This window comes from Eumetopias jubatus, unplaced genomic scaffold, assembly GCF_037043125.1.
Source record: "Eumetopias jubatus isolate StellerSeaLion01/CBP00866 unplaced genomic scaffold, mEumJub1_p1.0 scaffold_14, whole genome shotgun sequence".
In the NCBI taxonomy this organism is placed as follows: Eukaryota; Metazoa; Chordata; class Mammalia; order Carnivora; family Otariidae; genus Eumetopias; species Eumetopias jubatus.
In genome coordinates, this window is record NW_028274820.1 from 102,182,891 (window position 1) to 102,194,112 (window position 11,222).

General features: G+C 45.8%; 1 long non-coding RNA gene across 1 annotated transcript; it reads left to right on the forward strand.

Moving 5' to 3' along the window:
• Positions 1-2,121: 2,121 nt before the first annotated feature.
• LOC114202944 (uncharacterized) lies at positions 2,122-4,217 on the forward strand. Its single transcript, XR_003607895.2, has 2 exons — positions 2,122-2,668; positions 3,823-4,217. It is a non-coding gene; the product is annotated as an uncharacterized LOC114202944 (long non-coding RNA).
• Positions 4,218-11,222: the final 7,005 nt, after the last annotated feature.

An 11,222-nucleotide genomic window follows, 5' to 3' on the forward strand; every position in this document is an offset into this window, starting at 1 on the left:
TGAGTTTGGTTTTTTAAAATTCCATGGAGAAGCGATATCATACAGTATTTGTCGTTCTGTGTCCGACTTATTTCACTTAGGACAATGCCCTCACGTTCCACCCATGTTGTTGCGAGTGACACTATGTCCTTCTTTCTTGTGGATGAATAATTTTATATATATATATGATTATAAATAAATTATATTAATATTATATTAAATTATAGATAGATAGATTTTTATCCATTCATCTACAGATGGACACTTTGGTTGTTACCAGGTCTGGCTGTTGTGAATAATGCAGGGAACGTGGGAATCCAGATATCTTTTCAAGACTCTGCTTTCAATTTCTTTGGAGAAATACCCAGTAGTGGGATTGTTGGATTGAGCGTTCCGACTCCTGTCTTGTGGGCTTCGACCAGCAAAGCCCACGGTGGCAGAAATAATTACTCCAGACTACGGATCAGTCAAGAGAGGTGAGATGGAGCCTGGGGATAAGAGTCCCTGAGCCACTCCTAGACTCTCCTGTTTATTAATACAAAGACTTCAGGTAACAAAGTAACATACATCATAGGAATTCACGGAAAGTGCAGAGCAGGGGGGTTACAAGGTTCTTGAAGCAAACAAGGCAATTAATCTTAAGCAATTCAAAGGGTAGACTTTACCATTTCTGGAGATGAGTTTTCTATAGGTAAGGCAAAGGCAGGCAAGCCTACGAATCCCCCAAATCTGGTGGAGCCTGTTCTAGATGAGCAAAGCATGTCCTGTTGTTTTCAACAAGACAGAAAGCAGGTCTCTGCTGGGCTATGCGGTCCTATAACTTAGTAACCCATGATTGTATTCCCATACTGGGTCACATGGTAATTCTAGCTGTAATTTTTGGAGGACCCTCCATACTGTTTCCCACAGTGACTGCACCAATTTACATGCCCACCAACAGTGCACGAGGGTCCCCTTTTCTCCACATCCTCGCCAACACCTGTTGTCTCTTGTATTCTTGATGACAGCCATTCTGACAAGTATGAGGTGAGATCTCATTGTGGTTTTGAGTTGCATTTCCCTGATGATAGTGACACTAAATCTCTTTTCACGTACCTATCACCATTTGTATGTCTTCCTTGGAAAAATGTCTATTTAGTTCCTCTGCCCATTTTTTAACTGAATTTATTATTGGTGTTTTTTTTTTTTTAAAGAACGTATTTATTGATTTGAGGGAGAGAGAACACGAGCGGAGGAGAGGGGCAGAGGAGAAGCAGACTCCCCACTGACCAGGGAGCCCGATGTGGGGCTCGATCCCAGGACCCCGGGATCATGACCTGAGCTGAAGGTAGAAGCTTACCTGACTGGGCCACCCAGGCGCCCCTTGAATTGCTTGTTTTTTGATGTTGAATGATATGAGTTCTTTATAAATTTTGGATATTAACCCTTTATCACATATATGATTTGCAAACATTTTCTCCCATTCAGTGGATTGCCTTTTCATGTTGTTGATGGTCCATTACTGTGCAAAAGCTTTGACTTTGATGTTGTTCCATTATTTATTTTATCTTTCATTGCCTTTGCTTTGGGGGTCAAATCCAAAAAATTATTGCCAAGGCTGATGTAAAAGAACTTACCCCTGTCACACTGTATGTTTTCAAGCCTCTTAAATTTATTGAGGCTCATATTGTGGCCTGTTGATCATATTTAGGAAAACATTCCTTGTGTGCATGAAAAGAATGTGTTTTTTACTTTGTTGGGTAGAGTGTTCCAGTGGTAGCCCAGTTGGTTTATAGTCTTGGTCACATCTTCTCTTTCTCTTTTGACCTCTGATTAGTTGCTGTGCCCATTGTTCAAAGTGGGGTATTAAAGCCTACGGCTTATTGTTGAATTGTCTATTTGTCCTTGACTTCTGTTATTTTTGTTTTGTGTGTTTGAGGTCTTGATTGTGAAGTTCACGTATGTTTATAACTATTATATCTTCAAATTCACCGATTCTTTCTTCTACCGGCTCAAATTTATCATTGAGCCCCACCAGTAAATTTTCTCATATCAGTTATTATACTTTTCAACTGCAGAATTTCTGTTTTGCTCTGAAAATAATAATTTCTGTATTTTTTTAAAGATTTTGTTTATTTGTCAGAGAGAGAGAGTGTACAAGCAGGGGGAGGGGCAGGCAGAGGGAGAGGAAGAAGTAGGCTCCCCACTGAGCAGAGAGCCCGATGAGGGGCTCATCCCAGGACCCTGGGACCATGACCTGAGCCGAAGGCAGACGCTTAACGACTGAGCCCCCCATGCGCCCCTGAATGAATATTTCTTTATTTGCTATATGACCTTAGGAGAACTCCTAGGGACTTTAATCATTTTTTTAATTGAGTTTCACCGGCTGTGGCTTCTCCACCGGTAAGAAGCCTGCCGGGTTCCTCACGGTGCGTTCTGGAAGTGGAAGTGCGTCAGCCATTCTAGATAGAACCCCGGCTACATTGCTGCTCCCTTCTTCTTCCTTCTTCCTGGGTGGCTGGATTTTGTATAGTTTTTTTGTTGTTCTCTGTTGTAGCTAAGGCACTCTCGCTGAGTGGGGAGCCAGGTGGCAGGATTACATGCAGACCTGCTCTCCTGCTAAGTGCAAATACCGCATCCTTGTAGAGGGGAGAGAAACGCGGCCGTCGCCCTCCATTTCCAGTCACTTGCGCTCTTCGAAAGCCTACAAGTGAGTCACGTAAATACAATTTTCAAGTTATATGTCTTCCTGACAAATAATAGTCAAAAACAATGAGGCTGCTCAGCTGTTTCTTAGCTACTTGGGCTTTGCGTTAAAATTTGTTAAAATTTTGAAAGATAGCCACCTCCACGTGCACCTGTACCGATTTAGAGCAGAGCTGATTTTGTTCAGTGCACGTCAGAGTCAAAAGTGCTAACCACAGTGCTCGCTCTGACCCCGGCCCCAGTGCAGGCTGGAGATTTCCAGGAAATCCCGCAGCTCATCCTCAGGCCAGCACCAGCCTGCGGAGGGGTGGGGAGAGTGTCCCAGGAAGAGACCAGTGCCATCGCCATCCCGGGATTCCTCCCAGGCCCGCCTTCCTCCTCCAGTGCCCTGGGAGCACAGCAGTGGGCAGGAATAAAAGGACAGTTGGGGGGCGCCTGGGCGGCTCAGATGGGTAAGCATCTGCCTTTGGCTCAGGTCATGATCTGGGGTCCTGGGATGGAACCCTGAGTCAGGCTCCCTGCTCAGCAGGGAGTCTGCCTCTCTCTCTCTGCCTCTGCCCCTGCTTGTGCTCTCTCTCTCTCTCTCTGTCAAATAAATAAATAAAGAAAGAAATAAAATCTTAAAAAAAAGGACATGGGTTCATGACCTAATCTTGTGGTCGTGTTTCCACAGCTCAAAGTGGTGAGGAAGACAGACTCGGGGGAGGTGAGGGAGGAAATGGCTGTGGGTGAGATAAGATGTATGTTTTTCTGTACACACGTGAATTTACAATAAATCACCCTGTTGCTCATTTATCGGAAATGTAGGGGATTATGGAAACAACAAGAAAAAGCCATGCTGTGGTGTGCTGACAGACACATTACAATCGTTCCTTTATCCCTGTAAAAGTCTTTTTAAAGATTCATTCATTTATTTGAGAGAGAGAGAACACGGGGGAGGGGGCAGAGCGAGGGAGAGAGAGAGAGAGAGGGAAGCAGACTCCCCACTGAGTGGGGAGCCAGATGCAGGGCTCAATCCCAGGACCCTGAGATCATGACCTGAGCTGAAACCAAGAGTCGGACCCTTAGCCAACTGAGCCAACACGTGCCCACTTGTCAACGTTTTATTGATCACATTTAGCATGTGCAGTAAAGCACTTAGACGCTCTCTCTTTACAGGAAGATCGGAGTGAAGCAGCAAACGATGTTAAGTTGAAACCGAAAGAAAGGAATGAAGGTAATAGCACCAACTGTGCAAACTTACTTGTAAATCCCAGCAAGTCACTCAGTGCTGTGAGCTGGATCTGGCAGCCGCTGGATTCTTTCCTCGATCCCTGTTCTCCGGAGCAGGGCCTCTTCCACCGTGGAATGCCTAAGAATCCAGGTGCTGCCAAGCAAATGCTGTGGGATTTGGAGGTGTGGGGAGGAAAAGTCTAGGTGGACGAGGAAGGAAGGGAGCTGTGTGTGTGTTGAGAGAAGCCGAAACCTGGTGGGGAAACCTGCCTGTTTTCTTGCTTCTTGCTCCTTTGGCTGTTGGTGCCAGGTGGTAAATAAAGCTGGTATCGGGAACTGTCCGGAACTGTCCGTTACTCTGCGGCCCCAGGGAGTCAAAAGCAGTGGGAGAAGAAGGTGCATCCTCGCACTGCTCCCCCACACCAGACCCCTCAAGCCAGGAGCCTGGGACTGGGTCCCCCTCGTGCTCTCCCTCTGAGGACCACGGTGCCCTGTTCTGCCGTGGAGGTTTTATAACTACAAGCAACCAACATGTGAGAAGATCTGCGGGTCCGCGGGCCCATGCTTCGTGCCAGTGGGAGAGTCCGGGGATTTGTCCTCGCTGGGCGAGGCCCCAGTATTCTCCTATGATACAACTCTGGAGTTGGCCTCCAATTTAGATAATCTAGGACTTCCTCATCTTCTTCACGTAAAGATACTGGGCCTCACGTGGGTTATGGTTTTGTTGGGGGTTTTTTTGGTCTCCTCGAAGCCATAGACAACGATAAGGGGAGAATCAGACCCACACGCTTTTCCACTGCCTGCATTTCATATATTAACAGGAGACATTCAGTGCTGATTAAGATAAAATAGTCCTTTTGAGTGTTTTTGGTACTGTGTAAAGAGCATGGGATTGACTCTTGCTGCTGGGACTGGGTATGCATTTACCTTTTAGGCCGAGGGGGCTCATCACCTCCTCAGCTCACCCCACCTGGACAGTCTGCCTGTTCCCCTGAAGAGTTCAGGAGGCTGCACCTGCACTGCCAGGCCTTAAGTTCCTCTCTCTCTCTCTTTTTTTCTTTTTGTTAAGATTTTACTTGTTTGAGAGAGAGAGCACAAGCAGGGGGAGGGAGCGGGAGAAGGAGAGGGTGAAGCAGACTCCCCACTGAGCAGAGGGCCTGACGTGGGGCTCCATCCCAGGATCTGAGATCATGACCTGAGCCAAAGGCAGACGCTTAACCGACTGAGCCACCCAGGCGCCCCTCTATCTCTCTTTAGAAGAAACAAATTTTTGGTTTTTGTTTTGGTGTTACATAAATTGTTGACAACAACTACATTCTCCAGAGGATTTAAATCTAAATTCTCCTGAGAAGGCTTTCTTCTCTCATCGCTGAGACTTCCGTGGTCTATCTGGGCCAGATACCTGGTGGGAAATGAGGAAGAACATAGTCCAGCGTATTCACCCTGCTCGCATGGTGTGATGCAGGGGGGAGATCTTTGGGACAAAACACGGGCAGGGGGAAAGGTGGAGGAGAGGAGAAAGGGGACATAGTCACCTCCTAGCCCTGTTCTTGCAGATTTGCCCCAACCTCGAGCTTGAAACAGCCGAACTTGATTTCTCGTCGCCCCGAGTCCAAAAGCAAGATGGCCGCAGAGCCGCGTTCTCTCTGCAGGCTCTAGGTGACGACCTTGCTTGCTTCTTCCTGGGCTCCGCTGGTTGCTGGCCATCTTGGTGCTCCTTGCTGGCGCATGCGTTGCCAGTCTCTTTCCTCTTGCATTTTATGAGAAGCAGCAAGGAGAAACCAGCAAGGTGTGCACCTTCCACACTTTTCTCGAAAACCTCCTCTGCTGAACATTCCAGTTCATGACTTACACGGCCTACGGTCCACCCTGCAGTGGAACTCAGTGCAGCCGACTTCTCGCCACTTTGTGCCAAGTGCGGTCTTTCCTCCGGTGTCCAGCAACCTGGTCCCCACCTCTATCTGGGACCTCACCACAAAGTGCCCTTATGTTCATCTTTCCACCAGCATTCTCTTCAGGGAGATCTAGGCCTTTCCTGTCCTGTACCTCAGGATTCTTCCCGCCTCTATCCGTTAAGGAATTTCAAAACCACTTGTAGATGTTAGGTAATTTTAGAGCAGCCACCCATTTCTTGGCCCCCAAATCTATAGTAGTTTCCCAGGGCGGCTGTAACAACCGCAAACCGTTGCTTAAAGCAGCAGAAATTCATTGTCTCATGGCAATGGATGCTGGAAGTCCAATATCAGGACGTTCTCAGGGCCGCACGCTCTCTGAAGTCTCTGGGGAAGGATCCTTCTTTGCTTCTTCTTAGCTTCTGGTGGTTCCTGGCCATCCTTGGCGTTCTTTGTCTCCTAGGTACATCACTCCTTTTGTCGCATGGGATTCTTTGTGTATCTGCGTTTGCTTGTTTATTGGTTTTTAGAGAGAGTGTGTGCAGGAGCAGGGGGCAGAGGCAGATATATATATAAAATCTTGAAGCAGACTCCCCACCTAGCACAGAGCCCAACGAGGGGCTCCATCTCACAGCCCCTAAGGTCATGACCTGAGCTCAGATTAAGAGTTGGATGCTTAACCCACAGAGCCACCCAGGCGCCCCTGTGTATCTGTGCTTACATTTCCTTCATTTTGAAACAATTCCAGTCATTGGATTAGGGCTCACCTTAGCAACCTTAACTGAACTTAATGACGTGGCAAAGAGCCTATTCCACAAAAGGTCACATCTCAGGTACCAGGAGTTCAGATGTGAACGTATCTTTGAGGAGGGCACAATTCAACCTAGTGGGTGGTAGGCAAGGGACAGTGCATGCTGTTTGAGGGTAAAATACCCCCCAATCTCTTCCTTTCCAGTCCTAGTTGCAGTTCTCTGTAAACCCATTGGGATAGTTTTCTTATGTCACTGGTTCTGGGGAGACTTCTACTGCCTAGGGCTGAGAGTCCACATTCCTTGGCCTGGTACTCAACAATCATTACAGTCTGTCTCAGCTTTTCTTCCAAAGCCAATCTTCTACTTCTCTCCTTGAGAAGCAATGTAATACAGTAGTTTCAGCGGAGCTCTCTGTACCCAAATTATCAGTCATTGTTCCTGTTCATATCTGTTTTACACGGTTGTAAGGAGTCAAGGTGGTAATGATGTAATGGCTGGTGCCTGGAACACAGGAGGCCCTTAAGGGGGCTGGCTGGTCACGATTCCTCTTCTCCAAATTGTTTGCTGTTCTCTGCCTGTGCCCAGTAAAGCTCCACCTCCAAGGCTTTGCTCCTGCTATTTCTCCCTGTCTTTCTTGTTACAGTGCTGTTAAAATAAAACAAAAACAAAATCATGGGGCTCCTGGCCGGCTAAGTCAACTGAGAGGCTGACTCTTGATCTCAGCTTGGGTCTTGATCTTAGGGTCATGACGTAGGTCTCTACGTTGGGTGTGGAGCCTACTTTAAAAAAACAAAAAAGGCAAAATCACGGACTCTTGTGCAAGTATAAACAAAGATTTTGCTCGCCTCCTTGGTTAATGAGGGAACCGGTAGGATATTATAATTGGTTCAAAGTTCATTTGAGAATCTAGGGTTGACTCTCCAAGAGAATTGTAAAATGTAACTTCTGAGTTACACTTTCTACTAGACAGAAAATTATTTGCATATCTATAAGGCAGAAATACGCAAAATACCTCTCTTTCCTTATAGAGTTGTAAAGTATCTCAGAGCATAGTGAAGGAAGCACAGCATCACACAGAATGAAAGAACACTCAGTAATCTCTCTTACCTATTTCTAAATTGTGGACCATTTTAATGGTGTTGTCTACTTTGTGATCATAAACAGTCTCCAACAATTATTGTTGGTCCCAGAAGATTGGCTGTATTACGCATGGCCTGATGACTTCCATGGATGCAGCAAGAACCTTAACTGGAAAAACCTCCTTGAATTTGCTCAGCCTAACAGTATTAAGCAGCTATTAATTCCAAAGAACAGACTTCTTTTGGAAATTTTCAAAATGCATCTTGAGTCAGACTTTTCAAAGCCTCTCTCATTCTTCTGTCCAAGGGTAGGAAACCGAGACCCAGACACTTTCTCCAATAAAATTGGCATGCTGTGCCTATCCATCTCCGTGAATTTTCTTTTTTTTTTTTTTGAGATCTCCAAAATTTGCCAAGTTTTCTGAACTGCCAGGGAGTGGACTTTATTTCCTGAGAGACAGGGATCCTGGAAGTCAGATGTCATGTTTTCTTGGGAAGGTTTTGTAGGCATTTGCTCCGTATACAACACCAACCATTGCTCCTTAGTAGTGGTCTGGTTGTCCTTGGTTAAATAAAAATCACTCTCAGATATCACACTTGTAGGGGTCCCTGGGTGGCTCAGTCAGTTAAGCATCTGACTCTTGATTTCGGCTCAGGTCATGATCTCTGGGGTCTTGAGATTGAGCCCCACAACGGGCTCCACCCTGGATGTGGAGTCTGCTTAGGATTCTCTCTCTCCCCCTCCCTCTGCCCCTCCTCCACTTAAAAAAAAAACCACACTGTACATATGATCTTCATGCAGAATTGGTTTTTCCAATTGTATCTTTGTAAAATGAGAGATTTTTACTGACTCTATACAAATGATTCTATCATCATCAAAGTGAACGAGTCTCAGCAGAAGCATTTGTTTGGGAAATGCTGAGGGTAAGTGAAGATCAGATAACATTTTAAAACGGTTGGGGGGGGTGAGGCGATTGGGTGGCTGGGTGATGGACATTGGGGAGGGTATGTAGTTTGGTGAGCGCTGTGTATTGTGTAAGACTAAGGAATCACATACCTATATCCCTGAAACAAATAATACATTATATGTTAATAATAATAAAATAGTAAAAATAAAAATAAATCACTAATTTAATAGGCAAAAAAACCAAAAATAAAAACAAAATAGTCCCTTAATGTTAGTCTTGTGACTAGGTGGATTTTGCCTTGATTTTATTATTTTAATAACTTTATGTTTTCGGGCGCCTGGGTGGCTCAGATGGTTAAGCGTCTGCCTTCGGCTCAGGTCACGATCCCAGAGTCCTGGGATCGAGTCCCACATCGGGCTCCCTGCTCCTTGGGAGCCTGCTTCTCCCTCTGCCTCTCTGTCTCTCATGAATAAATAAATACAATCTTTAAAAAAAATAACTTTATGTTTTCTAAATTCACTTTTTACAATTAAAACGATTTTTCACTCATTTGGTTTGGTATAAAAAAGTTTGAAAAAAAATGGTTGATATCAGTTGACAAATTCATAGTCTACTAAATTGTGGATTAGATGTAGTTTAAGGAGAAAGAAATCAGGTTTCCTCGTATATCCATACAAGTAGAACATTGAAAATAATGCCATCAATATTCAAAACAAATAACCACAATGAATTTCCTTAATCCATTCGTTCAGTCCTACGTAATTAATTCTCACTCTGCTGGATCTTGAGTCAGTCGTCTGATTTCATGAGGGACATATGCTTCCAGAGTGAGAGTCTCAGCAGTCCTGGTTCTGCTCACTGGCCCAGTCTGAGCGTTGACTAAGTGCTGCCATCTTGGAAACCTGCTCTGAAGAGTCTACTTGGAGTAACAATAGTTGGGAGTACCTCCTACAGTCCTCCCCTCCCCAGAAGCTCTGAGGCTGTGTTTCTCTTTTGAAGATACAAATTCTGAACAGTAGCTTTTGGCAGAGCCTTCAGGCAAGGCTTAGAAGGAAATGGAGACCTGTTTGATAGCAGGACTGAGTGGTCATGGTTAGTTTATTAGAATAACCGAATATATCAGAGTGGAAGAGAGCAAAAGTTTCTAGGGGGCTGGTCTGTATTTCACCAGGCTTTGATCAGTGTTTCCTTTGAGGGATCCAGCCCCAAGCACACTGGCACACCTAACACCTGTATGTCTTTTGTGACAAGGCTGACCTCAGACTGCCGGAGGCAGCTCTTCTTGCCAGTCCTTGGAGCCGGAAGACCATTTCCTTAAAGACGTATAAGTGCAGGGATAGAGATAGTCCAGGTCCCTCGCCCCGGTAGACAGGCTGTGGAGGTGCTGAGTCTTCTTTCTCAGGCAGTGCCCTTTGGGGGAGGAGTGAGTGGGGAGAACCCAGAAAGCTTGAGAGATAGCTAACAATTCACTTAAAGGGGATTCTTAGAAAGGGGAGTTAACTAATTTTATTTGGTGACAAGATAGCTGGCTCCAATATCCCCGGCCGCTTTCCTCACCCATGATCTGTTTGACCTTCTTGCTAAATGACAAACTGGATCAAGCCCTGTGTCTGTCCCCAGATTGATCTCTGGCCAAAGGAAGTGGTGTTCCTGGCAGAAGTTTGTGATTTTTATTTCTTGAAGATGTAGGAAGGAAGTACTTTCAGATGTATAGACAGAGGATGAGAAGCTGGGCCAGAAGTCAGTAGAATCCTAGAACTTTCATATCTGCCATTCTCCGGGTGTGAGGACAGGCCCTCTGCAGGGACAGAAAACATGAAGTAAGGATCTGCCAAGCTCTCCTCTCCCTGAAGGGTCTTCAGTTCTGTTCATGTATTCGGGTACTGTTGTGGACTAAATTGTGTCCCTGTCCCCCAAATTCATATGTTGAATCCCTAACCCTCAAGGTGACGGTATTTGGGATAAGGAGTTTTGGAGGTAATTAGGTGTCCATGAGGTCATGATTGTGGGGTCCTCATGATGGGATCCTTGTAGGAAGGGATAGCAGAGAGCCGACTCCTCATGCCACCCGGTGTGCACACAGTGAGAAGGGGCCGTCTGCAAGCCAGGAAGTGGATCCTCCCCAGGGAAACGGCTTGGCTGGCGCATTGACCTTGGGCTTCCCAGCCTCCAGAACTGTGGGAGATAAATGCCTGTTGCTTAAGGCCCCAGGCTGTGGTGTTACGGCAGCCCAAGCTGACGGATGCAGACCCCTACGATGTGAAATCCTACCGTAAGCCAGCTGTTGGAGGATAATCGCGGACCCGGGACTAGCATCAGGGCTTTTGTCCCTACTTTTACTTAACACTTAGTGATCACTGTGATCCAAGTGCCGATCTAACAGTACCACATGTACTAGTTTATTTAGTTTCAAACAACGCCCTGAAGTAGGTGCTCCATTTTATTTATTTATTTTTTAAATTTTATTTTATTATGTTATGTTAGTCACCGTACATAACATCATTAGTTTTTGATGTCGTGTTCCATGATTCATTGTCTGCTATAACACCCAGTGCTCCATTCACGACATGCTCTCCTTCATACCCATCACCGGGCTAACCCATCTCCCCACTCCCTCCCCTCTAGAACCCTAAGTTTGTGTCTCAGAGCCCATAGTCTCTCATGGCTTGTCTCCCCCTCCGATTTCACCCCCCTTCATGTTTCCCTTCCTACTAT